This window comes from Ovis aries, chromosome Y (assembly GCF_016772045.2).
Source record: "Ovis aries strain OAR_USU_Benz2616 breed Rambouillet chromosome Y, ARS-UI_Ramb_v3.0, whole genome shotgun sequence".
Classification (NCBI taxonomy): domain Eukaryota; kingdom Metazoa; phylum Chordata; class Mammalia; order Artiodactyla; family Bovidae; genus Ovis; species Ovis aries.
This window is the reverse complement of record NC_082741.1, coordinates 9,177,083-9,204,725: the sequence shown is the minus strand read 5'-3', so window position 1 is coordinate 9,204,725 and position 27,643 is coordinate 9,177,083. Positions and strand designations below refer to the sequence as shown.

At 43.2% G+C, this 27,643-nt stretch overlaps 1 pseudogene; it reads right to left on the bottom strand.

Annotated features, from left to right (window-relative positions):
- Window positions 1-20,849: 20,849 nt before the first annotated feature.
- Window positions 20,850-27,643, bottom strand: part of LOC132658885 (MYND-type zinc finger-containing chromatin reader ZMYND8-like) — a 64,426-nt pseudogene continuing 57,632 nt past the window's right edge.

The window sequence follows — 27,643 nt, the reverse complement described above, 5'->3', positions numbered from 1 at the left end:
AAGCTGTGCTCGCCAGTGACCACCTGAGGGCAGTGCGACACCGCCATTGGCCTGAACTTACAGGAATTCAGTTCAGTTCAGTTCAAGTTCAGTCACTCAGGCCTGTCTGATTCTTTGCGACCCCAAGAACCGCAGCACGCCAGGGCTCCCTGTCCATCACCAGCTCCAGAATCCATCCAAACCCATGTCTATTGAGTTGGTGGTGCCAACCATCTTATCCTCTGCCATCCCCTTCTCCTGCTGCCCTCAATCTTTCCCAGCATCAGGGTCTTTTCCAATGAGTCAGCTCTCCGCATCAGGTGGCCAAAATATTGGAGTTTCAGCCTCAACATCAGTCTTTCCAATGAACACCCAGGACTGATCTCTAGGATGGACTGTTGGATTTCCTAGCAGTCCAAGCGACTAGCGTCTATTAATATCATGGCTGCCGTCACCATTTGCAGTGATTTTGGAGCCCATAAAAAAAAAGTCTGACACTGTTTCCCCATCTAATTGCTGTGAAGTGACAGGACCAGATTCCATGATCGTAGTTTCCTGAATATTGAGCTTTGAGCCAACTTTTCCACCCTCCTCTTTCACTTTCATCAAGAGGCTCTCTAGTTCTTCTTCACTTTTGCCATAAGGGTGATGTCATCTGCATGTCTGAAGTTATTGATATTTCTCTCGGCAATCTTTATTCCAGCTTGTGCTTCCTCCAGCCCAGCATTCCTCATGATGTACTCTGCGTTGAAGTTAAATAAGCAGGGTGACAATACACAGCCTTGACGCACTCCTTTTCCTATTTGGAACCAGTCTCTTGTTCCATGTCCAGTTCTAACTGTTGCTTCCTGACCTGCATACAGGCTTCTCAACAGGTAGGTCAGGCAGTCTGGTATTCCCGTCTCTTTCAGAATTTTCCACAGTTTATTGTGATTCACACAGTCAAAGGCTTTGACATAGTCAATAAAGCCAAAGTATATGTTTTTCTGGAACTCTCTTGCATTTTCGATGATCCAGTGGATGTTGGCAATTTGATCTCTGGTTCCTCTGCCTTTTCTAAAACCAGCTTGAACAACTGAAAGTTCACCATTCAGGCATTGCTTAAGACTGGCTTGGAGAATTTTGAGCATTACTTTTCTAGCATGTGAGATGAGTGCAATTGTGCAATACTCTGAGCTTTCTTTGGTATTGCCTTTCTTTGGGATTGGAATGAAAACTGACCTTTTCCAGTCCTGTGGCCACTGCTGAGTTTTCCAAATTTGCTGGCCTATTGAGTGTAGCACTTTGAGGCTTGGGGTCAGAGCCCAGCTATTTCTTTTCCTGTTTGTGGGACCCTCACTCTCGGGACTTCAGCTTTCTCACCTGCAAAATGGTATTGAAGAGAAAAGCCACCTCAACGACAAGTTTCCATCATTGAATGCATTCAGATGTGAACAACACTTTGTTTGAAAGCTTCCTTTTCAGTCTCTCTGTATAAGAAATGCCTACTCCATCAAGACCCAGTTTAACACAGATATATGTATGTGTGCATATTATGTGTGTAAAACTAAAATATGTTCCACAAAGCAATGCTGACCTATAATACTATGACACATCCTCTTATTTTCCATCCTGTCCTGTTTTCTATTTGAAAGATGCACATTGACTCCATGACCCACTGTTTAGAAAATATTGGTTTAGTAAAAGGCTCTGCAGACCATGTTGTTCTCAGAAGTACCATTTTACAGCAGGGGAAACTGAGGCTCAGACAGTGTCATTTGCTTGTCTGTGACCCCCACCTGCTGGAAGGTAGCAGAACCCAGCCCCCAACCCAGGCTCACTGATGCCTAAATTAAGGCTCTTCCACACAAGATGCAAACTGGCAGCTCACAGGCCAGAACTGACCCACAGAGAAGTTTGACTATTTTTTACAATACGTTTGCAAATTTACTACAACTATATAAAACATAGTTGGAAGACATAACACAAAATATGAATTTTCAACTTATCACTAAAAGTGGGCAATCTGGCAACACAGGCACCTAAGTATGTACCTGACCAGCAGGTGCCACACCAGAGCTGCCACTTTGAGCTGCTCTCCAGGTTCATTAGTTTGCCCCAGTCCCCACCATGCATGGAAAGAGGAGCCTGGTAAGTTACAGACTCAGAGTCAGACATGAGTCTCAGAGTCGGGTCTCAGAGTCAGACACGACTTAGCAACTAAAAAATAACAATCACCATGCCATTTTGTGACCCAGACATGGAAACAAACCATCAATTGTCATAGTCTGTGCTTTTTATCAGAATGGAGAAATATTTTCAGAATGGAGGGGAAAAAAGGAAAAACAGGACTTCCCTGGTGGCTCAGTGGTTAAGAATCTGCCTACCAATATAGGGGACACAGGTTTGATCACCAATCTGGGAAGATTCCACATGATCTGGGACAACTAAGCCTTTGAAAACTACTGAATTTGCATTCTAGAGCTCATACTCTGGAACAAAAGAAGCTACCACAAGCACTGCAACTAGAGAAAGCTCTCTCATAGCTACAAAGATCCTGCACAGTCCAAAATAAATATATTTTTCGAAAAAGGCAAAACAAAAACTAAGGCAAGGGACCTACATTTACAAAAAATAGATGCACAGATCTTTTCCCTCATATTGAAATACAAAGAAAACACAGCAACATCAGCTTAAGCCCAAATCTGTTTCACTTGTTCTATTCCCTGACTTTTTTAGAGTTTACAACCCTCACCTTAACCAAAACCCTCTATCTATCTCCATGTGTTTTGCCCACCATCATGTCCCCAGCACCTGAAACTGCTCAGCCAAGAAAAAGTGCCTAATTAAGAATGAGTGGCTTTTATACAAAAACTTCCCCCAATATTAGCAGATATACAGTTATGGTGAGGAGCAGGCATTCTTTGGTCAACAGGATAGCTCAAGTCCAGCTTCTGCCAGAAGTAGCTGTGTGACCTCAGGCAGCTTCCTCAGTCTCTCTGGGCCTGATGTGTCCTCAGCTGCAAGATGTAGGTCATGAGGCACCATGTACATAAGTGACCAGCAATGTGAAAAATGCTGGATAAATGAAGTTCCCTTATCCTCCTTCATTTCATCAAGTTGAACCAAGGTCTGTAGTCGATCATGTTAACAAGTCATCTGGTGATCAGTTAGCCTGGCCTTGGGTTATCTGCAGGGCTAGAAAGGCAACTGTCTCCCGTTAACATCATGGCCTGTAAAGGAAGCCCTGGGCCAGATGGCAACATCAAAGATTCCATCCCCAGGCACAACTCTGGGTGAGAACTGGCTTTTCAACACCCAAGCATTCCTCTTGCTGCTCACCCTCTTGAACTGAAGAGGCCAGAGAGCTGAAAATTCCATTTCCCAGACTCCCTTGCAGCCAGGGATCGGAAGCCTTTAAGGACCCACTCATCAGCTGTGTCCACGAGACACCTGTACTTATGCAGAGTTAACAAAGGAAAAGGGGCTGGGCAGAGGACACTGGCCTACAAATGAGGAGGGCCTGCTGATCCTGTGGCAGTGGTCCCTTGGGGCCCAGTCCTACAGTGTGGCTTCCTCAGCCCTCCTGTGATTCTGTAAATACTCATACTGTTATCAGTCATACCCCAGGAAATTTGAACAAACTCAGGGACCAAGTGGAGGAGAAAGGAGGCTGAGGTGCTGTAGTCCACTGGAGTGCAAAGAACTGAAGAGACTTAGTGACTGAAGGTGGAGAAGGCAATGGCACCCCACTCCAGTACACTTGCCTGGAAAATCCCATGGACAGAGGAGCCTGGTAGGCTGCAGTCCATGCGATTGCTAAGAGTCAGACACAACTGAGTGACTTCACTTTCATTTTTCTCTTTTATGCATTGGAGATGGAAACGGCAACCCACTCCATTGTTCTTGCCTGGAGAATCCCAGGGACAGGGGAGCCTGGTGGGCTGCCATCTATGGGATCACAGAGAGTCGGACATGACTGAAGCAACTTAAGAGCGGCAGCAGTGACTGAAGGAAAATCAGTCTCACGCAATTATGGGAGCAGCTAGATCCAGCCCATGTGTTTGGGGTATGATATTAGCGATGAAGAAGCTGCGTGCAGAAGATGCAAAAGATGTGAGTTCAATCCCTGTGTGGAGAAGATTCGCTGGAGGAGGATAGACATGGCAACCCACTGCAGTATTCTTTCCTGGAGAATCCTATGGCCAGAGGAAGCTTGGCGGGCTACAGTCCCTAGGGGCGCACAGAGTCAAACATGACTGAAGCGACTTAGGACACACACATGCATGCACAATTTATTATGGGAATTATTAATAGGCCTCATAGGTCAGCTGTGGGAGGAGGTTGAGAAGTGAGGTCTGAAAAGGGAACTACCAACCAGGTAAACTGAGAGGCCATAGGGTCTAACTAGTCACCAAAGTGAAGCTGCCGAGGGTCAACAGTAGAGAAATGGATAGGGAACCACTGCCTCTGCAGCCAAGCGTCCAGTGACAGGCCAGGTGCTGATGCCCAGGAGCCAGGAGGAACTTTTGCATCCCAGAGGACAGTAAGGACACACCGGAACCTGCAGGCATGTCTGCAGCTACTTGTCACCACACAGAAACCTTGCAAGAGGAGAGACTGCTGCTCCCTTTCCACTTCCAAACTCTCTCCCAAGTTACCCTTTTGGTCAGTTCTACCTCGGAACTTTTTCATACTTTTCACGGGGTTCTCAGGGCAAGAATACTGAAGTAGTTTGCAATTCCCTTCTCCAGCAGAGATCACATTTTGTAGAACCCCATGAACAGTATGAAAAGGCAAATAATAATAGTAGGACAGTGAACTATGAACTCCTCAGGTCACTAGGTGCCCAACCTGTTACTAGAGATCAGTGGAGCAATTATTCCAAAAGAATGAAGGGAAGAATCCAAAGTGAATACAACATCCAGTTGTGGATATGACTGGTGATGGAAGTAATGTCCAATGTTGTAAAGAGCAATATTGTGTAGGAGCCTGGAACGTTAGGTCCACGAGTCAAGGCAAATAGGAAATGGTCAAACAGGAGATGGCAAGAGTGAACACCAACACTTTAGGAATCAGAAAACTAAAATGGACCTGAATGGGTGAATTTAACTCAGATGACTATTATATCTACTTCTGCGGGCGAGAATCCCTTAGAAGAAATGGAGTAGCCATCATAGTCAACAAAGGAGTCCAAAATGCAGTACTAGGATGCAGTCTCTGAAAGGACCAATAGACCTCTGTTCGTTTCCAAGGCAAACTATTCAATATCATGATAATCTGAGTCTGTGCCCCAACCAATAACGCTGAAGAAGCTGAAGTTGAACAGTTCTATGAAGACCTACAAGATCTTCTAGAATTAACACCCTCAAAGATGTCTTTTTCATTATAGGGGACTGGAATGCAAAAGTAGGCGGTCAAAAGAAGTCCATGGAGTAACAGGCAAAGTTGGCCTTAGAGTACAGAACGAAGCAGGGCAAAGGCTAATCGAGTCTTGCCAGAAGATTGCACTGGTCATAGCAGATACCCTCTTGCAGCAACACAAGGGAAGACTCTACACTACAGATAGTTAATAGTGAAATCAGATTGATTATATTCTTTGCAGCCAACGAGGGAGAAGCTTTATATAGTCAACAGAAACAAGACCTGGAGCTGACTGTGACTCAGATCATGAATTCCTTATTACCAAATTCAGACTTAAATTGAAGAAAGTAGGGAAAACCACTACACCATTCAGGTAGGACCTAAATAAAATTTCTTGTGATTATACAGTGGAAGTGAAAAATAGTTTCAAATGATTAGATCTGAAAGAGAGCCTGTAAAACTATGAACAGGGGTTCATGACATTGCACAGGAGGTAGCAATCACGACCATCCCCAATGAAAGGAAATGCAAAAAAGCAAAATGGTTGTCTGAGGAGGCCTTACAAATAGCTATGAAAGTAGGAAAGGAAAGATGTACTCATTCGAATGCAGAGTTCCAAAGAATAACAAGGAGCGATAAGAAAGCCTTCCTCAGGGATCAATGCAAAGAAATAGTGGACAACAATAGAATGGGAAAGACTAAAGTTTTTTTCAAGAAAATTAGAGATAGCAACTTTGCATGCAGGAACTTTTTATGCAAAGATGGGCACAATAAAGGACAGAAATGGCATGGACCTAACAGAATCAGAGGATTCTAAGAAGTGGCAAGAATACAGAGATTAATACCCAAAAGATCTTCATGACACAGATAATCATGATGTTGTGATCACTCATCTAGACTCAGTCATCCTGGAATGTGAAGTCGAGTGGGCCTTAGGAAGCATCACTACAAACAAAGCTAGTGGAGGTGATGGAATTCTAGTTGAATTATTTCAGATCCTAAAAGATGATGCTGTGAACATGCTGTACTCAGTAGGCCAGCAAATTTTTCCACGGGACTGGAAAAGACCAGATTTCATTCCAGTCCCAAATAAGGGTAATGCCAAAGAATGTTCAAAATACTGCACAATTGCCACTCATCTCTCACGCTAGTAAAGTAATGTTCAAAATTCTCCAAGCCAGGCATCAACAGTATGTGAGCCATGAACTTCCAGATGTTAAGCTGGATTTTGAGAAGGCAGAAGAACGAGATCAAATTTCCAACATCCATTGGATCATCGAAAAAGCAAGAGAGTTGCAGGAAAACATCTGCTTCTGCTTTATTGACTATGCCAAAGCCTTCGTGTGGATCACAACAAACTGTGGAAAATAAACCAAGAGAGAGGAATACCAGACCAGCTGGCCTGCCTCCTGGGAAACCTGTATGCAGGTCAAGACGCAACAGTTAGAACATGGAACTGGAACAGTTAGAACTGGACATGGAATAACAGGCTGGTTCCAAACAGGAAAAAGGGTGTTTAAGGCTGTATATTGACATTATATACATTATATATACATTATATATACATTAAGGCTGTATATTGACATCCTGCTTATTTAACATATATGCAGAGTACATCATGAGAAACACTGGTCTGGGTGAAGCACAAGCTGGATCAAGATTTCCAGGAGAAATATCAATGAGCTCTGATATTCAGATGACACCACCCTTATGGCAGAAAGCAAGAACAAAAGAGCATCTTGATGAAAGTGAAAGAGGAGATTGGAAAAAGTTGGCTTAAAACTCAAATTCAGAAAACTAAGATTATGGTGTCTGGTCCCATCACTTCATGACAAGTAGATGGGGAAACAACAGGAACAGTGACAAATTATAGTTTGGGCACAAAAATCAATGCAGACCATGACAGCAGCCCTGAAATTAAAAGATCTTGCCCCTTGGAATAAAACTTATGACCTGTCTAGATGGCTTATTAAAAAGCAGAGACATTACTTTGCCAACAAAAGTCCACCTAGTCAAAGCTTTGGTTTCTCCAGTAGCCATGTGTGGATGTCAGAGCTGGAGTATAAAGAAAGCTGAACACCAAAGAATCAATGTTTCTCAACTGTGGTGTTGGAGAAGACTCTCGAGAGTCCCTTGGATTGCAAGCAGATCCAACCAGTCCATCCTAAAGAACATTGATCCTGAATATTCATTGGAAGGATTGATGCTGAAGTTGAAACTTCAATGCTTTGGCTACCTGATGCGAAAGACTGACAGATTAGAAAAGACCCCGATGCTGGGAAAGATTGAAGATGGGAAGAGAAGAGGACAGCAGAGCGTGAGATGGTTGGATGGCATCATCGACTCAATGGAAATGAGTGTGAGTAAACTCCGGGTGTTGGTAATGGATAGGGAGGCCTGACTTGCAGCAGTCCATGAGGTTGCAAAGAATTGGACACAACGAAGCCACTGAGTAGACTGGCTGAACTCGAAATCAAAGAAAGGGGTTCTGGGAAATGTAGTCCCAGCCTAGCCAAATTAACACAGTGGAGCACAGACCACTTGACTTACTAACTCTTCTGGTTTCATTAGTAGGGTGAATTTACCTTTGGAAAACTGACCCGACTGATAAACAGATTTTGGACAAGTCTGCAGTGAGTAGTGTGTTGGGGCTTGCCTGGTAGCTTAGAGGATAAAGCGTCTGCCTGAGAGCGTTCCAGAAAAAAACATCTATTTCTGCTTTATTGACTATGCCAAAGCCTTTTGACTGTGTGGATCACAATAAACTGTGGAAAATTCCGAGAGAGATCGGAATACCAGACCACTTGACCTGCCTCTTGAGAAATCTATATGCAGGCCAGGAAACAACAGTTAGAACTGGACATGGAACAACAGACTGGTTCCAAATAGGAAAAGGAATACCTCAAGGCGGTATATTGTCACTCTGCTTATTTACCGTCTACACAGAATACATCATGAGAAACGTGGGGCTGGAAGAAGCACAAGCTGAAATTAAGTTTGCCGGGAGAAATATCAATACCCTCAGATATGCAGATGACACCACCCTTATGGCAGAAAGTGAAGAGGAGCTGAAAAGCCTCTTGATGGAAGTGAAAGACGAGAGTGGAAAAGTTGGCTTCAAGCACAACATTCAGGAAATGAAGATCATGGCATCTGGTCCCATCAATTCATGGGAAATAGATGGGGAAACAGTGGAAACAGTGTCAGACTTTATTTTGGGGGGCTCCAAAATCACTGCAGATGGTGAATGCAGCCAAGCTTACTCCTTGGAAGACAAGTTATGACCAACCGAGATAGCATATTGACAAGCAGAGATATTACTTTGCCAACAAAGTCCCGTCTAGTCAAGGCGATGGTTTTTCCAGTGGTCATGTATGTGAGAGTTGGACTGTAAAGAATTGATGCTTTTGAACTGCGGTGATGGAGAAGACTCTTGAGAGTCCCTTGGACTGTAAGGATATCAAACCAGTCCATTCTAAAGGAGATCATCCCTGGGTATTCTTTGGAAGGAATGATGCTGAAGCTGAAACTCCAGTACTATGGCCACCTCATGCGAAGAGTTGACTCATTGGAAAAGACTCTGATGCTGGGAGGGATTAGGGGCAGGAGGAAAAGAGGGAGACAGAGGATGAGATGGCTGGATGGCATCACTGACTCTATGGACGTGAGTCTGAGTGAACTCCAGGAGATAGTGATACAGGGAGGTGTGGTGTGCTGTGATTCATGGGGTCACAGAGTCAGTCATGACTGAGCCACTGAAGTGACTGACTGACTGACTGATGGCAGTTCTATTTCCAGTGTTTTGTTTGTTTTGAAGGAATCTCGAAATGATCTCCATAGTGGCTGTACTAATTTGCATTCCCATCAACAGTGTAAGACAGTTCCCTTTTCTCCACACCCTCTCCAGCATTTATTGTTTCGAGAGTTTTGGATAGTAGCCATCTGACCAGTGTGAGATGGTACCTCACTGTAGTTTTCATTTGCATTTTTCTGACAATGAGAGATGTTGAGCAATTTTCATGTGTTTGTTAGCCATCTGTATGTCTATTTTGGAAAAATGTCTGTTTAGTTGTTTGGCCCACTTTTTGATTGGGTCATTTATTTTTCTGGAATTGAGCTGCAGGTGTTGCTTGTATATTTTTGAGATTAATTCTTTGTCAGTTGCTTCATTTGCTATAATTTTCTCCCACTCTGATGGCTGTCTTTTTCGCTTTGCTTATAGTTTCCTTCGTTCTGAGAAAGCTTTTAAGTTTAATGAGGTCCCATTTGTTTATTTTTGCTTTTATTTCCCCTACTCTGAGAGGCGGGTCATGGAGGATCCTGCTGTGATTTACGTCAGAGAGTGTTTTGCCTATATTTTCCTCTAAGAGTTTGATAATTTATGGTCTTACATTTAGATATTTATTTCATTTTGAGTTTATTTTTGTGTATGGTGTTAGACAGTGTTCTAGTTTCATTCTTTTATGAGTTGGTTGAGCAGTTTTCCCAGCACCACTTTTTAAAGGCATTGTGATTTCTCCATTTATATTGTTGCCTCCTTTGTGAAAGGTAAGGTGTCCATAGTTGCATGGATTTATCTCTGGGCTTTCTATTTTGTTCCACTGATCTATGTTTCTGTCTTTGTGCCAGTTCCATACTGTTTTGATGACTGTAGCTTTGAGATATAGCCTGAAGTCAGGCAGGTTGATAGCTCCAGTTCTATTCTTCTTTCTCAAGAATTCTTTGGTTATTCGAGGGTTTTAGTAGTTCCATACAAATTGTGAAATTATTGGTTCTAGTTCTCTGAAAAATACCGTTGGTAGCTTGATATGGATTGTATAGACTCTTTAGATTGTTTTGGGTAGTATACTCATTTTCACTATATTGATTCTTCCAACCCATGAACATGGTATATTTCTCCATCTATTTGTGTCCTCTCTGATTTCCTTCATCAATGTTTTATTGTTTCCTACGTATAGGTCTTTTGTTTCTTAAGGGAGATATATTCCTAAGTATTTTATTCTTTTCGCTGCAATGATGAATGGAATTGTTTCCTTAATTTCTCTTTCTTTTTTTCTCATTGTTAGTGCATAGGAATGCAAGGGATTTCTGGGTGTTAATTTTATACCCTGAAAATTTGCTATACTAATTGATTAGCTCTAGAAATTTTCTGGTGGAGTCTTTAGGGTTTTCTATGTAGAGGATCATGTCGTCTGCAAACTGAAAGTTCTACTTCTTTTCCAACCTGGATTGCTTTTATTTCTTTTTCGGCTCTGATTACTGTCACCATAACTTCCATAACTATGTTTAATAGTAGTGTTGAGAGTGGGCACCCTTGTCTTGTTCTACTTTAAGGGAAATGCTTTCAAGGTTTCACCATTGAGGATAATGTCGCTGTGGGTTTGTCATATATAGCTTTTACTATGCTGAGGTGTGTTCCTTCTATTCCTGATTTCTGGAGGGTTTTTATCGTAAATGGATGTTCAATTTTGTCAAAGGCTTTTTCTGCATCTATTGAGATAATCATATGCGTTTTATTCTTCAATTTGTTACTATGCTGTATTATGTTCATTGATTTGTGCATACGAAGAAGCCTTGCCTCCCTGGGATAAGGCACACCTGCTCATGATGCGTGATCTTTTTAATATGTTGTTGGATTCTGTTGGCTAGAATTTTGTTAAGGATTTTTGCATCTATGTTCATCAGTGATGTTGGCCTGTAGTTTTCTATTTTGTGTGGCATCTCTGTCTGATTTTGGTATCAGGGTGATGGTGGCCTCATAGAACGAGTTTGGAAGTTTACCTTCCTCTGTAATTTTCTGGAAATGTTTGAGGAGGATAGGAGTTAGCTCTTGTCTACATTTTTGGTAGAATTCAGCTGTGAAGCCGTCTGGTTCTGGGCTTTTGTTTGCTGGAAGATTTCTGATTACAGTTTCAATTTCCGTGTTTGTGATGGGTCTTTCAAGATTTTCTATTTCTTCCTGGTTCAGTTTTGGAAAGCTGTACTTTTCTAAGAATTTGTTCATTTCTTCCAAGTTGTCCTTTTTATTGGCATATAGTTGCTGATAGTAGTCTCTTTTCACCCTTTGTATTTCTGTGTTGTCTGTTGATTTTTCTCCACTTTTATTTCTAATTTTGTTGACTTGAATATTCTCCCTTTTTTTTCTCGATGAGTCTGGCTAATGGTTTGTTAATTTAATTTATCTTCTCACAGAACCAGCTTTTAGCTTTGTTGATTTTTGCTATGCTCTCTTCTGTTCCTTTTGCATTTATTTTTGCCCTAATTTTTATGATTTCTTACCTTCGCCTAACCCTAGGGTTCTTCATTTCTTCATTTTCTAGTTGCTTTATGTGTAAAGCTAGGTTATTTATTTGACTTTTTTCTTGTTTCTTGAGGTAAGCCTGTATTGCTATGAACTTTCCCCCTAGCATTACTTTTACAGCATCCCATAGGTTTTAGGCTGTTGTGTTTTCATTTTCATTCACTTCTACACATATTTTTATTTCTTTTTAAATTTATTCTGTGATTTGTTGGTTATTCAGAAGCGTGCTGTTCAGCCTCCATATGTTGGATTTTTAAAATAGTTTTTCTCCTGTAATTGACATCGACTCTTACTGCATTGTGGTCAGAAAAGATGCTTGGAATGATTTCAATCTTTTTTAATTTACCAAGGCTAGATTTATGGCTCGGGATGTGATCTCTCCTGGAGAACGTTCCATGTCCACTTGAGAAAAAGATGAAATGCATTGTTTTGGGGGTGAATTATCCTATAGATATCAGCTAGGTCTAACTGGTCCATTATATCATTTAAAGTTTGTGTTTCCTTGTTAATTTTCTGTTTCATTGAACTATTCATAGGTATGAGTGGGGTATTAAAGTCTCCCACTGTTCTTGTGCTATTGTTAATTTTCCCTTTCATACTTGTTAGCATTTGCTTTACATATGGTGGTGCTCCTATGGTGGGCGCATATATATTTATAATTGTTATATCTTCTTCTCATATCGATCCTTTGATCATCGTGTAGTGACATTTTTTGTCTCTTTTCATGGACTAGATTTTAAGGTCTATTTTTATCTGATATGAGTACTGCTACTCCTGCTTTCTTTTGGTCTCTATTGGCATGGAATATCTTTTCCAGCCCTTCCCTTTCAGTCTGTATTAGTCCGTTGTTTTGAGGTGGGTCTCTTGCAGAGAACATGTATAGGGGTCTAGTTTTCGTATCAGTTCACCAGTCTTTGTCTTTCAATTGGGGCATTCAACCCACTTCCATTTAAGTTAATTATTGATAAGTATGATCCCATTGCCATTTAGTTTGCTGTTTTGGGTTTATACACCCTTTCTGTGTTTCCTGTCTAGAGAAGATCCTTAGCGTTTGTTGAAGAGCTGGTTTGGTGGTGCTGAATTCTCTCAGCTTTTACTTGTCTGTAAAGCTTTTAATTTCTCCTTCATATCTGAATGAGGTCCTTGCTGGGTACAGTAATCTGGGTTGTAGGTTTTTCTCTTTCATCACTTTAACCATGTCCTGCCATTCCCTTCTGGCCTGAAGAGTTTCTAGTGAAAGACCAGCTGGTTTCCTTATGGAAATCCCCTTGTGTGTTATTTCTTGTTTTTCTCTTGCTGCTTTTAATATTTATATATTTTTTGTGTTTGATCATGTTAATTTGATTAATGTATGCTTTGGGGTGTCTCACCTTGGGTTTATCCTGTTTGGGACTCTGGGTTTCTTGGACTTCAGTGACTATTCCCCTCCCCATTTTAGGGGTGTTATCCTATTATCTCCTCAAGAATTTTCTCATGGCCTCTGTCTTTTTTTCTGGGACTCCTTTCATTTGAATGCTGGGGCATTTAACAGTGTCCCAGAGTTCTCTGAAGTTGTCCTCACTTTAAAAAAATTTTTTTTTCTTTTTTCCTCTCTACTTCATTTATTTCTATCATTTTGTATTTGACCTCACTTATCCTATCTTTTGCCTCCTTTGTTATAATGTTGATTCCCTCCAGAGTGTGTTTGATCTCATTGATTGCATTATTCATTATTGATTGATTCCTTTTTATGTCTTCTAGGTCCTTGTTAAACATTTTTTACCTCTTCTCAATCCTTGTCACCAGGCTATTTATCTGTAACTCCATTTTATTTTCAAGATTCTTTATTTCTGAGTTATTTTTCAGGTGGACTCCCTATCTCCTCTTTTGTCTGGTTCGATGGGCATTTATCATGTTCCTTTACCTGCTGATTTACATGTTTTAAGCCCAGCTTTGACTAATGTCAGTGAATCACACACTTAAAAAGTGATGAAAGGAACAATTTTTGATACATCCCATTTATCACATTAAAAATAAAATAGAAACTACCCGAAACGATTATACCCTTTAAATACTATCTCAATACAGGTTTTTTAAAATGCCAACCATCCTGGCTTCCCAGTTTCTTCGGATCATAATTCAACACCCATACTCCTCAACTGCTCTTCATTCTCTGATCTCATCACCCCCATCTCCAATGCCAAATCTCTCATTCTGGCCTCAGTAACCTTTCTCCTCTTCTTTGAAGATCCAGACGGCCCCTCAGGTCTTTTTTATTTGTTCTCCCTTCTACCTGGGACGTTCTTCCAATCAGGGTACAGGCTCTGAGATCTAGCTGCCCAGCAGAATCACCTGATGGGCTTATGGATGCCCCAGCCCCACCTCAGAGAGTCAGATACCATTATTTGGGAAGAGAGGGTGGCACCTGGACATTTATTGTTGATTTAAAACTAGCCAGGTACTTCTAACATTCATCCAGCATTAGAAATCACTGCCCAAGACATCATGCTCAGTCCCCACCATCTTTAGGTTTCATTTCAAAGGCCAGTTCTGCAAGAGGCTGTCTCCAATCACACCGTCTACCTCCCTTCCATCCTCTACTTATTTGATTCTATCCCATCTAGGATTCTATCATATACAGATCTGCTTTCCCAGTAAGAATGTCAGATGGATGGAGGCAGAGGCTGTGTCCTCAGTGCTCGGCTCACAAAGATGCTCAGCACACAGCTGTTGCCTGAAGGAATCTCCACTGGTGCCCTCCTGGGTCTAGATCCAGCTTTAAGGGCTGGAGTTCTCCATGAAGACCATGAGGTGGAGATAGTGCCTGGCTGCATTAAAGGTCATCCCTAGACCCACCCCTGTGCAGGGCTGGGCAGTGGGGCCAAGGTGGGGGAGTGGACAGTAGTGGTATCAGGTAGTTGTGGGTGCCCATCCTGCCCTGCACCAAGCCATTGTTCAGGGACAGGTGCAAGAACCATGGCAGGAGCAAGAACCATGGCAGACAGCATAGTGGCCTCCCTCTTCCCCTCATTTCTAGACTCTGAGCCACTGAGCCCTGAAAACACCCAACTCAGACTAAAATCAGAAGGAGAAGGTCCTGCCCCACAGTCGGGAACCTCCAAGCCCTTCCCCTCTTACCTGGCAAGTCCCTGAGCCCTAGAAATAACCTCCTGGGATGAATCCCACAGACCTCTCACCTAGCTCATTACTTGCACACAAGGCTGGTATGCTGGCTGTCGCTGGTGTCTGCAGGCAACTTGAATATCCATCATCTGGGGGCTGTGACACGACCTGTCACCTTCTACGTGGCAGGCTCCCATACACAGAAAGGAACAGGGAAGCTCTTGTAAAGTCCTCTCTCAATCAGTCTCATTCCATTCCTTTCACAGCACTAGCCAGGGATGGCCTGAGGGGCCTATGCCCTGCTTTTGTCCAGCCATGGAGCTGAAGGGTGTTCACATATTTAAATGATTGGAAAAAAAAAAAAGCACTTTGACCCATGAAGATGAAATGAAAAGTGTGTGCCTGGGCAGAGTCAAGGTCACATGTTGCCCACAGAGCTCCTTTTAGCCCAAGCTGCCATCTTGGCCACTGAGAGACAAATTCACTCCTTCCCAGTGTTCTTCAGCGAGTGACCCAGGATTTACCTTCTGTCTCCATCTCTGTCAGAAAATCCCCAAGAACTGGACTTCCCAGGAAAGCTCCCAGTGGGGGCCGTTATTTATAAGGTGGAGAAAATTGTTCCTGACCTCTTGTGGCCCCATCTCCATCTTTGGTCCAAACCTGATACAGCCATCCCGACCAAATGGAGAACTGCACATTCGACGATGACCAAGGCATTTTTTCTAAAACAGTTTAATTTAAATAAGGTGAAGAATCTGAAAAAATTAGGGCATGGAGAGAACCCAAAAGAGCATACCACGTGAATCCACTGGTTCAGTCACAAAGAAATACCATCATCAAAGAAGATATTTAAGTTTAATACAAATGTTATATGAAGAAAATAAATGCTAAAAGCAATTACGCTTCACAAATAAGGCCAGCTAGGCTAGTTTTTTTGTTTGTTTGTTTTTTGGTTCTTTTGACAACTGCAGTTGACAGATGTTCTTTCCTGTTTCCTCCTAGTACTTTCTTTTCTTAATTTCTTTCCTAATATGAATAACTAGCTGGAAACTGTAGAGTTCACATCCTCTTATCAATAATGAAGAGAAAGGAAACAAAACTAAAATGTACAACACAATGTACTGGAATGATATTGGACAATTAATTTTTCTCATATACATACATCACCCTTTTGCTTTGTTCAATGCTTCTTGTTTTACACAACACACAAAATGGTTCTACAGCACATGTAATGTAACAGCACAGTGGCGGTCTCCTTCCTGTCAAACTGCCTTTGTTTCATGCCGACATGAAACCATAAAATTCCACCATATAAATATTACATACATGCTTCATCTCAGGCTCAAATGTCCTCTGCATGTGTCTCGCCTTGACTTCTCACTTCTGTGAAGCATGGTCATCTCTTACCAAGAAATTGTGAGTGTCTTTAAAGTATCCACAAAGCAAAGAACAACTGTTTCACAGCTTCTCACTTGAATACTTTCTAAGGTCTTCTCTTCTGCAAACTGAGCTGAGTGGGGCTTGCTTCTAGTTAATCATCTGTAAACAAGGGTCGAGTGTTTTTGTTTTTTCTTTTTTCCCTTTTATTGGAGTGCAGTCATCATGGAAATCACATCAAATTAATGAGCTCCTCCATGTACCCTTCCGGTGCAGAGAGCTTCCCTTTTATAGCATGGTAACATAGTATTTCAAAGGGGCCAATGGGTACATGTGATGTGTCCATAGCAGCACTGAACTCTGTGCTGGAAATTCATGATCCTAATATGCTGTGTACAGCCATACAGATGGAAACAGCTCATGGGGCATCATAGAGGAGGAGCTGTGCATTTCAAAGTGACCCTGGTGCCCTCTTGGTACCCCTGTGACAGATGGCTGGCTGGCCATCCTTTCTCCAGTATCCAAACATTCTCTTTGTTGTTGGGTGTGTTTTTTGTTTCTTATTCTCTCTCTCTCCCTTTCTCTCTCTCTCTCTCTCTCTCTCTCTCTCTCCCTCTCTCTCTCTCTCTCTCTCATAAGTTAAAGTTAATACAAATGTGAAAAGGGGAAAGTACTCTAGGCTCGATGACATTCACAAATTATAAATTTATTTAGTCAGTTTAGTTTAGTTTACTCGCTCATTGTGTTTGACTCTTTGTGACCCCATGAATCGCAGCACACCAGGCCTCCCTGTTCATCACCATCTCCCAGAGTTCACTCAGACTCACGTCCATCGAGTCCGTGATGGCACCCAGCCAGCTCATCCTTGGTCATTCCCTTCTCATCCTGCCCCCAATCCCTCCCAGCATGAGAGTCTTTTCCAATGAGTCAACTCTTCTCATGAGGTGCTCAAAGTACTGGAGTTTCAGCTTTAGCATCATTCCTTCCAAAGAAATCCCAGGGTTGATTCCTTCAGAATGGACTGGTTGGATCTCCTTGCAGTCCAAGGAACTCTCAAGAGTCTTCTCAACACCACAGTTCAAAACCATCAATTCTTTGGCGCTCAGCTTTCTTCACAGTCCAGCTCTCACATCCCTACATGACCACAGGAAAAACCATAGCCTTGACTAGACGGACCTTAGTCGGCAAAGTAACGTCTCTGCTTTTGAATATACTATCTAGGTTGCTCATAACCTTTATTCCAAGGAGTAAGCGTCTTTTAATTTCATGGCTGCAATCACCATCTGCAGTGACTTTGGAGCCCCCCCAAATAAAGTCCGACACTGTTTCCCCATCTATTTTCCAAGAAGTGATGGGACCGGATGCCATGATCTTCGTTTCCTGAATGTTGAGCTTTAAGCCAACTTTTTCACTCTCCTCTTTCACTTTCATCAGGAGGCTTTTTAGTTCCTCTTCACTTTCTCCCATAAGGTTGGTATCATCTGCATATCTGAGGTTATTGATATTTCTCCCGGCAATCTTGATTCCAGCTTTTGTTTCTTCCAGTCCAGCGTTTCTCATGATGTACTCTGCATAGAAGCTAAATAAGCAGGGTGACAATATACAGCCTTGAGGTATTCCTTTTCTTATTTGGAAACAGTGTTGTTCCATGTCCAGTTCTAACTGTTGCTTCCAGATTTCTCAAGAGGCAGGTTAGGTGATCTGGTATTCCCATCTGTTGAAGAATTCTCCACAGTTTATTGTGATTCACACAGCCAATGGCTTTAGCATAGTCAATAAAGCAGAAATAGATGTTTTTCTGGAACTCTTGCTTTTTCCATGATCCAGCGGATGTTGGCAATTTGATCTCTGGTTCCTCTGCTTTTTCTAAAACCAGCTTGAACATCAGGAAGTTCACGGTTCACGTATTGCTAAAGCCTGGCTTGGAGAATTTTAAGCATTACTTTACTAGTATGTGAGATGAATGCAATTGTGTGGTAGTTTCAGCATTCTTTGGCATTGCCTTTCTTTGGGATTAGAATAAAACTGACCTTTTCCAGTCCTGTGGCCACTGCTGAGTTTTCCAAATTTGTAGGCATATTGGGTGCAGCACATTCACAGCATCATTTTTTTTTAAGGATTTGATACAGCTCAATAGGAATTCCATCACCTCCACCAGCTTTGTTCGTAGTGATGCTTTCTAAGGCCCACTTGACTTCACATTCCAGGGTGTCTAGCTCTAGATGAGTGATCACACCATAATCATTATCCAGGTCATGAAGATCTTTTCTGTACAGTTCTGTGTATTCTTGCCACCTCTTCTTAATATCTTCTGCCTCTGTTAGGTCCATACCATTTCTGTCCTCTATTGAGCCCATCTTTGCAAGAAATGTTCCCTTGGTATCTCTTAATTTTCTTGAAGAGATCTCTAGTCTTTCCCATTCTTTTCCTCTATTTATTTGCATTGATTGCTAAAGAAGGCTTTCTTATCTCTTCTTGCTATTCTTTGGAACTCTGCATTCAGATGCTTATATCTTTCCTATACAGTCACCCCCAATTATGAAAAACTACAATAAAAACGGGGGGTGGGGAGATTGTCAGGGTATGTTCACTTTAAGGGATCCAGTATGTTTTCTTCCTTTGCGTGCCATTTCTCAAGTACTCTCTGTCCCTTATCAGTCCCTGGAAAACAGGAATGAGTAGAGCTGCAGGCAGTTCTCAGGACTGAGATCATGGGAAAAAGCACCTGCTTGGACTCCCTTCAGTGACTCCCCTCAGGCACTCTCTTCAGTGACCTTTTATTTAAAGGACTATCCATTTTGAACTGTGGTGTTGGAGATGACTTTTGAGAGTCCCTTGGACTGCAAGGAGATCTAATCAATGCATTCTGAAGGAGATCAGCTCTGGGATTTCTTTGGAAGGAATGATGCTGAAGATGAAACTCCAGTACTTTGGCCACCTCATGCGAAGGTTGACTTTTGGAAAAGACTCTTATGCTGGCAGGGACTGGGGGCAAGAGGAGAAGGGGACCACAAAGGATGAGATGGCTGGATGGCATCACTGCCTCGATGGACATGAGTCTGAGTGAACTCCAGGAGTTGGTGATGGACAGAGAGCCTTGGCGTGCGGCAATTCACAGGGTCGCAAAGAGTCGGACACAACTGAGCGACTGAACTGAACTGATCCATTTTGTTGCCAAGGGTGCAATTCCATTCTTTTTAATGGCTGAGTAATCATTTTTTTTTGAAGATATATAAGCATGCGTTTCTGCAAATAAAGTATCCTTGTTTCACTTGAGACTTGGGTCCCCTCTGTCACTTTTCTTGTCGAACCCAGCCCCCAGGTCCCTGTCCATGAAGACCCTGACACTCATGCACCTCATAACTGGGAGATGCTGTATCTCCCAACCACATTCCTACATGCAAGCCTCCTTGTCCCACCAGATTCCATACCCGACAGCATCACCAATCCTCATCTTCCTATGTGATGACATCACTTTGCTAATCCAAAACTTCAACAGCGCTCTCTGCCTGCAGCAGTGTTTTCCCAACTTGAACCTTTCCCCAGGTCAACCACCTCGGTGGCTTTGAACATCCAAAATCCCCCTATGTATGCCTCAGCTGATGTTTATAAAGTCACTTTGCACTTAAAGCAAACAGAAAGTCATATCATCACCAAAAGCAGGAAAGCATAATACCTGCCATACACAGACAGCGACTCTACAAATCAACATAATGAAAACCAAACTGTAGCAGGAAACTTGAGGTGGGTGCTATGCTGCTGCTGAAGTCTCAGGTCTGCTCTGCCTTTGTCAAAAAGAGAAGCTAGAAGAAGGGATGAGGAAGATGCCTCAGCTCCAAAATCAATGTGTGCTCAAGATGCAATCATAAGACCTAGCGAGAGTGAGAAGGGAATTGACAGGCAATTCAGTTATAATTCCATGCCTATTCCTATTCCTATTCCTCCTAAAGTCAGCTCATGTCACTCTCCCTTCATGTCTCCTGAACCTAAATCCCAGTTCCAGTGCCACTGGGAAACCTCCAGCCACTGAAACAAGGGGCATCATTTCTTCCTCCATGTACTCAATATGCAGAATTGGAGAGGGAAAAAAAAAAAGTTTGGTTTTCAGCGGAAGAAAATGAAAGAGAAAGATCCTGGAGCTGAAGGACCCTGAAAAAGCATAATTCTGCAGATAAACTGTTTTGGAATGCCCTAAGACTGGTGTGAGAGCATGCAAGGGAAAGCCCATTGGGCTAGGAAAGAAGACAGCATAAACTCCACAGAAGATGAAAACTAGAAAAGTTAGCGCCACCCGAAACAGGCTGCCAGGTTATCCCTTGAGAGGAAAGATTTTTACAGAAAGATCACTTACCTAGAAATGCTTTTTTCCTCTGAAGGCCTCCAAGGAATGTGGGTGCTGGGACCTCAGGGACAGTTTCACACAGTTTCATTCACTACAGTCATTTCTGAGGGCAGAAGAACTGCCCGAACCAAATGTATCTTCTACCTCACCCAAGGTCAGCAAAGAATCTGTCTTCTTTGATTCAAAACTCAAAAAAAAAAAAAAAATTCAAATAAGGTAAATACTGATCCCTTTGGAGAAATGCCACAAAGCTGCTTGCCCAGCCATCTGTCACCTCTACTGACTGGCCCAGGGTGCCCCGAATGATTCCTAGGGAGCCACAGTTTGAAAACCACTGACCTTAAACCTTCAGGCTTTCCCTGAGGACATGGCTCCCCTCTACCCTGGCAAAACATAAGAGTACATTCACCCATTAGGGGGCAACATATCAGAGCCTAGGTTGGAGCCTAAGAGAAAGGAGAGGGCATCTTCCTGGAGCCAGAGAGGTCAAGGGTGTAAAATACAGAAAGAGAGAGATGTAGGCAAGGCACTGTGGGAAACAGAGCCACCCTCCTTCCCCCACCCCCATCCCCACCCCCCCAAACTTCCCCCGCCCACCACTCAACCGACGGAAATCCAGGGATCCATGGACATGGCTCCAATGACACCGTCATGCCCCCTGTCTGGCATGCTCAGAGAGGGAAGGCCAGGACAGCCAGGGTGGCCTTAACCCTGTGCCCCTTTTTGCTCTGTCTCCCTGGACACAGAAATAGGGAGGCCCCTTACTCAACTATAGAGCCTCACCTTCAAGAACACTGTTCCTCAAGTCCCCCCCTCTCATATCTACTGCTTCTCTGGATTTCTACTTTATCTCAAAAGGAAATGCAGCCATCCCTTAGTACCCAAGATGGAATGGTTCCAGGAGCCCCCAAGGATACTAAAATCCAAGGATGTGCAAATTCCTTCTATAAAATGGCCTAGAAGGATGAACACAACTGTGCCTTTGTATCTGAGGGTTTCACATTCACAGATTCAACCAAACACAGAGGGAAATTTGGTTGGTTGCCTCTACAGGTGAGAAATCCATGGATAGCGAAGGCTGTCTATATATTATATCATATTACATTGATTCACTTTTATTTCACAATAACCTCTTCCTAGGCAATGATATCAATGAAGTCAAAGACGTTTGACTTCTGGGATGACTTGATGTTTTTCCAATACACATGAAGTAAAATCATAATGACTGCAAAAGTCAAATATGACCAATGTGTCCTCTAAAATACTGTCTGCATACTATCCATATACCACACCCTTGGAATATAAGAGATTCGATCTCTGGGTCCAATATGGCAGTCACCAGCTACCCATGGCTACTGTATTTAAAATAATTCTTATTAAATTAATTTAATAACATCTGAAATCCAGGTTCTGGGTCACACTAGCCCCAGTTCAAAGGCTCACAGTTCAAGTGCCGAAAGAGGCCAGCTGTTGAACACCTGGGGAGAAGACCTGCAGAGACTCTGTCACCTCTACCTGTAGCCTGAAGACAGACAATCTCCCACAGCATAGGAATCGCCATGGAGCTGGGAGGGGTACAGGTCTGAGATTCTGCTTGGCCCCAAGGTGTGTGGGATGGATCCTCACTGGGCCACTGTCCTTGCTTCTCTCAGCTGGTGTCCCCTTCTCATTCAAGGCACTGGTTTCCAGGGGTTGCTGCCTGAGTATTGGAGGAGGTGCCCTGGGATGACTTATTTAGTGTTTCTGTGTTCACCTCAGGGTCTATGTCCTGCTGACGGGTGGTAGCTGAGTGCAGAGGGGGACGGAAGCCACATATAAGCCGAGCATAATAGCTCCCAGGACTACAGGGAACCCTGCTCTGTGCAAACCACGTGTTAAGAGATGACACACAGCCCCACCAAGGTTACAGCAAGAGCCCAGAATAATTGGATCAAAGCCTTCCCAGACATAGGAATTCCAGACTGTGTGTGAAGATATGTTCATTTTTAACAAACTGTGATTTAAGTTTTATTAAATCATTCTGGAGAGAAAAGAATGTTCCTGAAGCAAACAGTATGGCTGTTCCAATTTCCTAATTTCCAAATGTAGGCCAGTGTTCACCCCAGTGCACTTGCTTTCACCCTGTAACAACATAGTTGAGAAGTTTTGACAGACCACAGGGACCACAAATCCTAAAACATTCATTCTCTGGACCTTTATAAAAAAAGCTTACCAACCCCAGCCTAGAGCTTCTCAAACTTGGGTCATTCATCTACCACCTTTGAAAAATGTGGCAATCTATTGACACATTCCCTTGCCACATTATTTATGTTATTTGTATTTAAATAAATTCTTTGAAGTGGATGCTTTTACTTCTAAACACAGAAATCTAATATTGGCCATAAATAGGCACTAACTATAAAATATTACAAATACATATTATTAATAAATTCTAACTAGATGTTGTTTCCAGCTAGAGTTTCCTGGCCTGGGATCTGCTTGCTGTCCATTAGAAAGAGATTTTAAAGACAGATTGGTTCCAAATCAACACTTTGCCCTTCACAAAAGAACTGGTGATTGTTTATAGCCTTGAGTCCAAGATGAGCTCCATGGCTTATGCACTGTACAATGTGCATTGTAGAATGGGGTAGAAGATGCATTTAATTTGTGTGTGTGTGTGTGTGTGTGTGTCTGTGTGTGTATGTGTGTATGTGTCTGCTTAGTCATTCAGTCATGTCCGAATCTTTGCAACCCCATGAACTACAGCCTGCCAGGCTCCTCTGCCTGTGGGAGTCTCCAGGCAAGAATGCTGGCAAGGGTTGCCATTTCCTTCTTCATGGGATCTTCTCAACCTAGGGATTGAACCCAGGGATCTTCTCAACCTAGGGATTGAACTCAGGTCTCCTGCATTGCAGGCAGATTCTTTACCATGTTAGCTACGAGGGATGCCAACACTGGTTTGGGCAGAAACAAATACTGTCCCCAGTAGAGAACCACAGCAAACCACATGAAACTAAAGTCATCTGGGCTATCATTACAAGCTCCATTCACAGTGAATGCTGCCAAGGAAACCAGAGGGTGGAGACAATGGTGCCTGGAGACTCACCTGTGTCTGCCTGCTGCTCTCATGTATGTAGGAGTCATTGGTGGTGAGTGAGTGTGGCAAGTGCTCTGCGGTCCAGGGGGAGCCAAGGACCCATCCACCACAGTCTGGGCCAGGGGGCACTCCTAAGGCCCTACCTGACTGGGTGCAAGACTTCATGTGCTAGGGCCAGTGGGCCTGGTGGCAGGGGTAGTCACAGTAGCTGGTGTTCCAGCAGCAGTAGGACATGGCCTCCTTCTTGCAGTTGGCACACCTCTGCTACTTCTTGGTCTCATCCACTGCCTGCCACTTCTCCAGTTCCAGTTGCTTCTTCACCTCAGCAATGAGCTGACCCTGCTCCTGCTCGAGGCTTGACCACATCTCTGCATGGTTAGCTCTGCCAGGGGCGGGGAGAAAGAGGATGCCAACTTCATCCTCATCACAGGCCATGGGATTGTTCACACCAGGTCAGAAGGTGAATCCTAAACGGGGGGAACCCCAGGGTCTCAGATGCCCTGGTCACGTGAGCCAGTGCAGAGAGTCACCCAGCTTCCCTGAACTCCAACATCTTCATCTGTAAAATGGCCATCCACCCTGCTCACCATGAATGTCAGCATGATTATGAATGTCAGGTTCCTGAGGATACTGACAATGGGGCCCTGTGGTGATTCTGCAGGAAGTGCTCACATAAATCCTCAGAAAAATTTCCACTCAATTCACTTCAAAATTTACCATTTGTATAAGCTTTTTTCTCTATTAAAAACTTATACAGCGCCTATGATTGGTACGCACTGTTGTAAACACTTTATAAAGAGGAACTCTTTTAATCCTTACTCTAATCTTAAGGAGGTGAATACTACTATAATACCCATTTCACAGATGAGGAAACTGAGACACACAGCTAAGATGAACAGAGCTGGGACAACAACTTAGATATACTTCCTTCTTGAAGTGTTTAGTGGCAGCAGATCTAATCTGCCAGACAGGGCATCAGGCCGGATCCTTAGGCTGACGGGACAATTATCAAGCCGCTCAGACTGCTGAGATCTCTCTCAATTTTACAACAGGTCAGAGCTCACAAGCAGGAGCAGCTACCACAGCTGTTGTGTTGCATTTGTTGCTGATGTTGGTATTTGGAAGAGAGGAAAAGGGGTTCCTGCCACCTCTTGCTTCATACCTGGTTTCTCCAGGTTAGACTCCCCAGGATGCTGTGTTCTCCCAAGGAGTGGTAAGTCGCCCCAAGCCTACTTTTGACTCAGTTCACATCTGGGCCCAACTCTAGACATGCCAAGAAGTTCCTATCCAGAACCTTTGTCAGTGCAGGCCAGGTCAGCAGCACTTACCCAAGTTGTATTTCATGTCCGAGAACTGTTGGTACAGCCACTGGAGATTTTGTAGCTCTGTAGACCTGTAAGGAGACAGAAAGACTCACAAAGTGCATCTGGGTGCCTGTTGCCAATAAATAGGGCTCGGAAGCTCCAGCTATCACTATGGGGTTATTGTCACGTGCTGAGTCAAAGGGTGGGAAGCCTGCTCTCTCCTGGCCTCCCCCAGATGGTTGCCAGTAAGTTAATTCAAATTCATGAGAAATTCTGCTTAAGAAAAACAAATACAAATGCTCCATCTTTTCTAACAGATGCTCCAGTAAAAGCCATTTAAGGTGAAAAAGAAGAGCAGATTTTCAAAATAACTAGTACAGAGCATGTTCATAAGTCCAGTTTGTTTGTTTGTATAAGTCCAACAAATTTACGCTAAGCGACCAACTAACACAATCAGCTATACAGTATCATACCAGCGACATCACCGCTGCTTTAATGCTTGATTCTGGACATCCTGGGTTTGAAATAAAGATACTGTAATACTGGACTTTATACAGTAAAGCACACAAAGCACAACCACTTGTAGAGGATGTATATGGGTGACAAGGTAAACAAGAGATGTGAACTAACTTACATGATTAGACATGGAAACATTCACGTCTTTCAAAATTTAAGTCTGAATTTGGCAATAAGGAGTTCATGATCTGAGCCACAGTCAGCTCCTGGTCTTGTTTTCGTTGACTATATAGAGCTTCTCCATCTTTGGCTGCATAGAATATAATCAATCTGATTTCAGTGTTGACCATCTGGTGATGTCCATGTGTACATTCTTCTCTTGTGTTATTGGAAGACGGTGTTTGCTATGACCAGTGCATGTTCTGGGCAAAACTCTATTAGTCTTTGCCCTGCTTCATTCTGCATTCCAAGGCCAAATCTGCCTGTTACTCCAGGTGTTTCTTGACTTCCTACTTTTGCATTCCAGCCCCCTATAATGAAAAGGACATCTTTTTTGGGTGTTAGTTCTAAAAGGTCATGTAGGTCTTCATAAAACCGTTCAACGTCAGCTTCTTCAGCATTACTGGTTGGGGCATAGACTTGGATAACTGTGATATTGAATGGTTTGCCTTGGAGACAAACAGAGATCATTCTATTGTTTTTGAGATTGCATCCATGTAGTGCATTTCCTATTGAGTACATACATTTATTTACATCTTAAGTAAAGTTTCCATATGGGTGGAACAGTCTTCATCAAGGTTAAAGCCAGACATGAGACCGTGTGGCCTGCCCTGCATACCAGGTGCAGAGGCCAAGCATGAGGGTGGCGGTCCTCCTGTCTCACGTCTTTTTGCTGGTTCCAGTTTCTCTGGTGTCTGGGTTGTTTCTCTCCACAAGATGGGTGATTGTGTCCCAGTATGTCCTGAGTCTCAGAACGTGTCCCGATGGTACTCTTTTGGGATGAGGCTCTTTGAGCTGGTACTAGTGTTATGCTCAGAGCAGGTTGACCCTTGCTTCTCCTCACTGCCTCTCCAACAACAGGATTTACTGCTTCGGGAATGGTCTGGGCAGGAGGGAAGGCAAGGGGAAAGGGGGTTTTAGCATTCCTGACCATCCCTGGCCATTGCTGCCCACCCCCTTCTACTTGATCTGTACCTGCTCCCCCAGGAAGCCACCTTCCTCTCCCGACTCCCCCCAACACACAGGGGAAAAATCCTGCCACCATTTACTGAACTGAACTTTGGGGTCTTTAAGGATTTAACAAGAGCTGGTTGGAAAAAAAACAGAAGGGCATCATGCTCAGAGGAAATAAAGATTAGTGGGGAAAGGTACTAACTTATTAAGGAAGATGTTTCTTATGCAGTACTTGGGTTTAGGCACCCTTGCTGCATGAGCAGACATCAAGTACCCCAGGCCATTGTTATGTTCAAACTTGGGCACTAAAAAAGGCACTGAGATTTGGCGTTCTCTACTTACTTCTGTTAATGGAGTTTCTTTCATCACTGTATAGGCAACTTGAAAACAGACTTATACCTAAACCAGCCAAAGGAAAAGGAGGGAGGACCAGAATGGTTAAACCCAGCTGGTTTAATGGTTAAGATCTACTGGCTCCCGGTAAGGAAAAGCTACAGGGCCAACTGAAGGATGAAAGAAACAGAGTAAGACCTTGGGGAGCTACAAAGACATGTGCGTTGTAAGGAGCTACACTGTGGATGAGTAAGATGTGACAACACTGAAGGAAGAGCCAGACGAGTTTTCTGTCCAGCTGGGAGATGACCCAGCCTGCAGGCTCAGTGGGGTGGCTGACTCTGAGACCCATCAGCACATCACTAAGATCCCATCATACCTTAGATCATTTACCAAGTTTAGACAGATTGGGACAAAACATTTTTTAACTTCTTGAGGTGGGATGATAATATTTGAACAAAAGAAGTTGGCTTCATTGACTATACCAAAGCCTTTGACTGTGTGGATCACAATAAACTGTGGAAAATTCTGAAAGAGATGGGAGTACCAGACCACCTGACCTGCCTCTTGCGAAGCCTGTATGCAGGACAGGAAGCAAGCATTAGAACTCGACATGGAACAACAGACTGGTTCTAAATAGGAAAAGGAGTATGTCAAAGTTGTATATTGTCACCCTGCTTATTTAACTTCTATGCAGCATACATCATGAGAAACGCTGGGCTGGAAGAAGCACAAGCTGGAACCAGGATTGCTGGGAGAAATATTAATAACCTCAAATATGCAGACGACACCACCCTTAAGGCAGAAAGTGAAGAGGAACTAAAAAGCCTCTTGAAGAAAGTGAAAGAGGTGAGTGA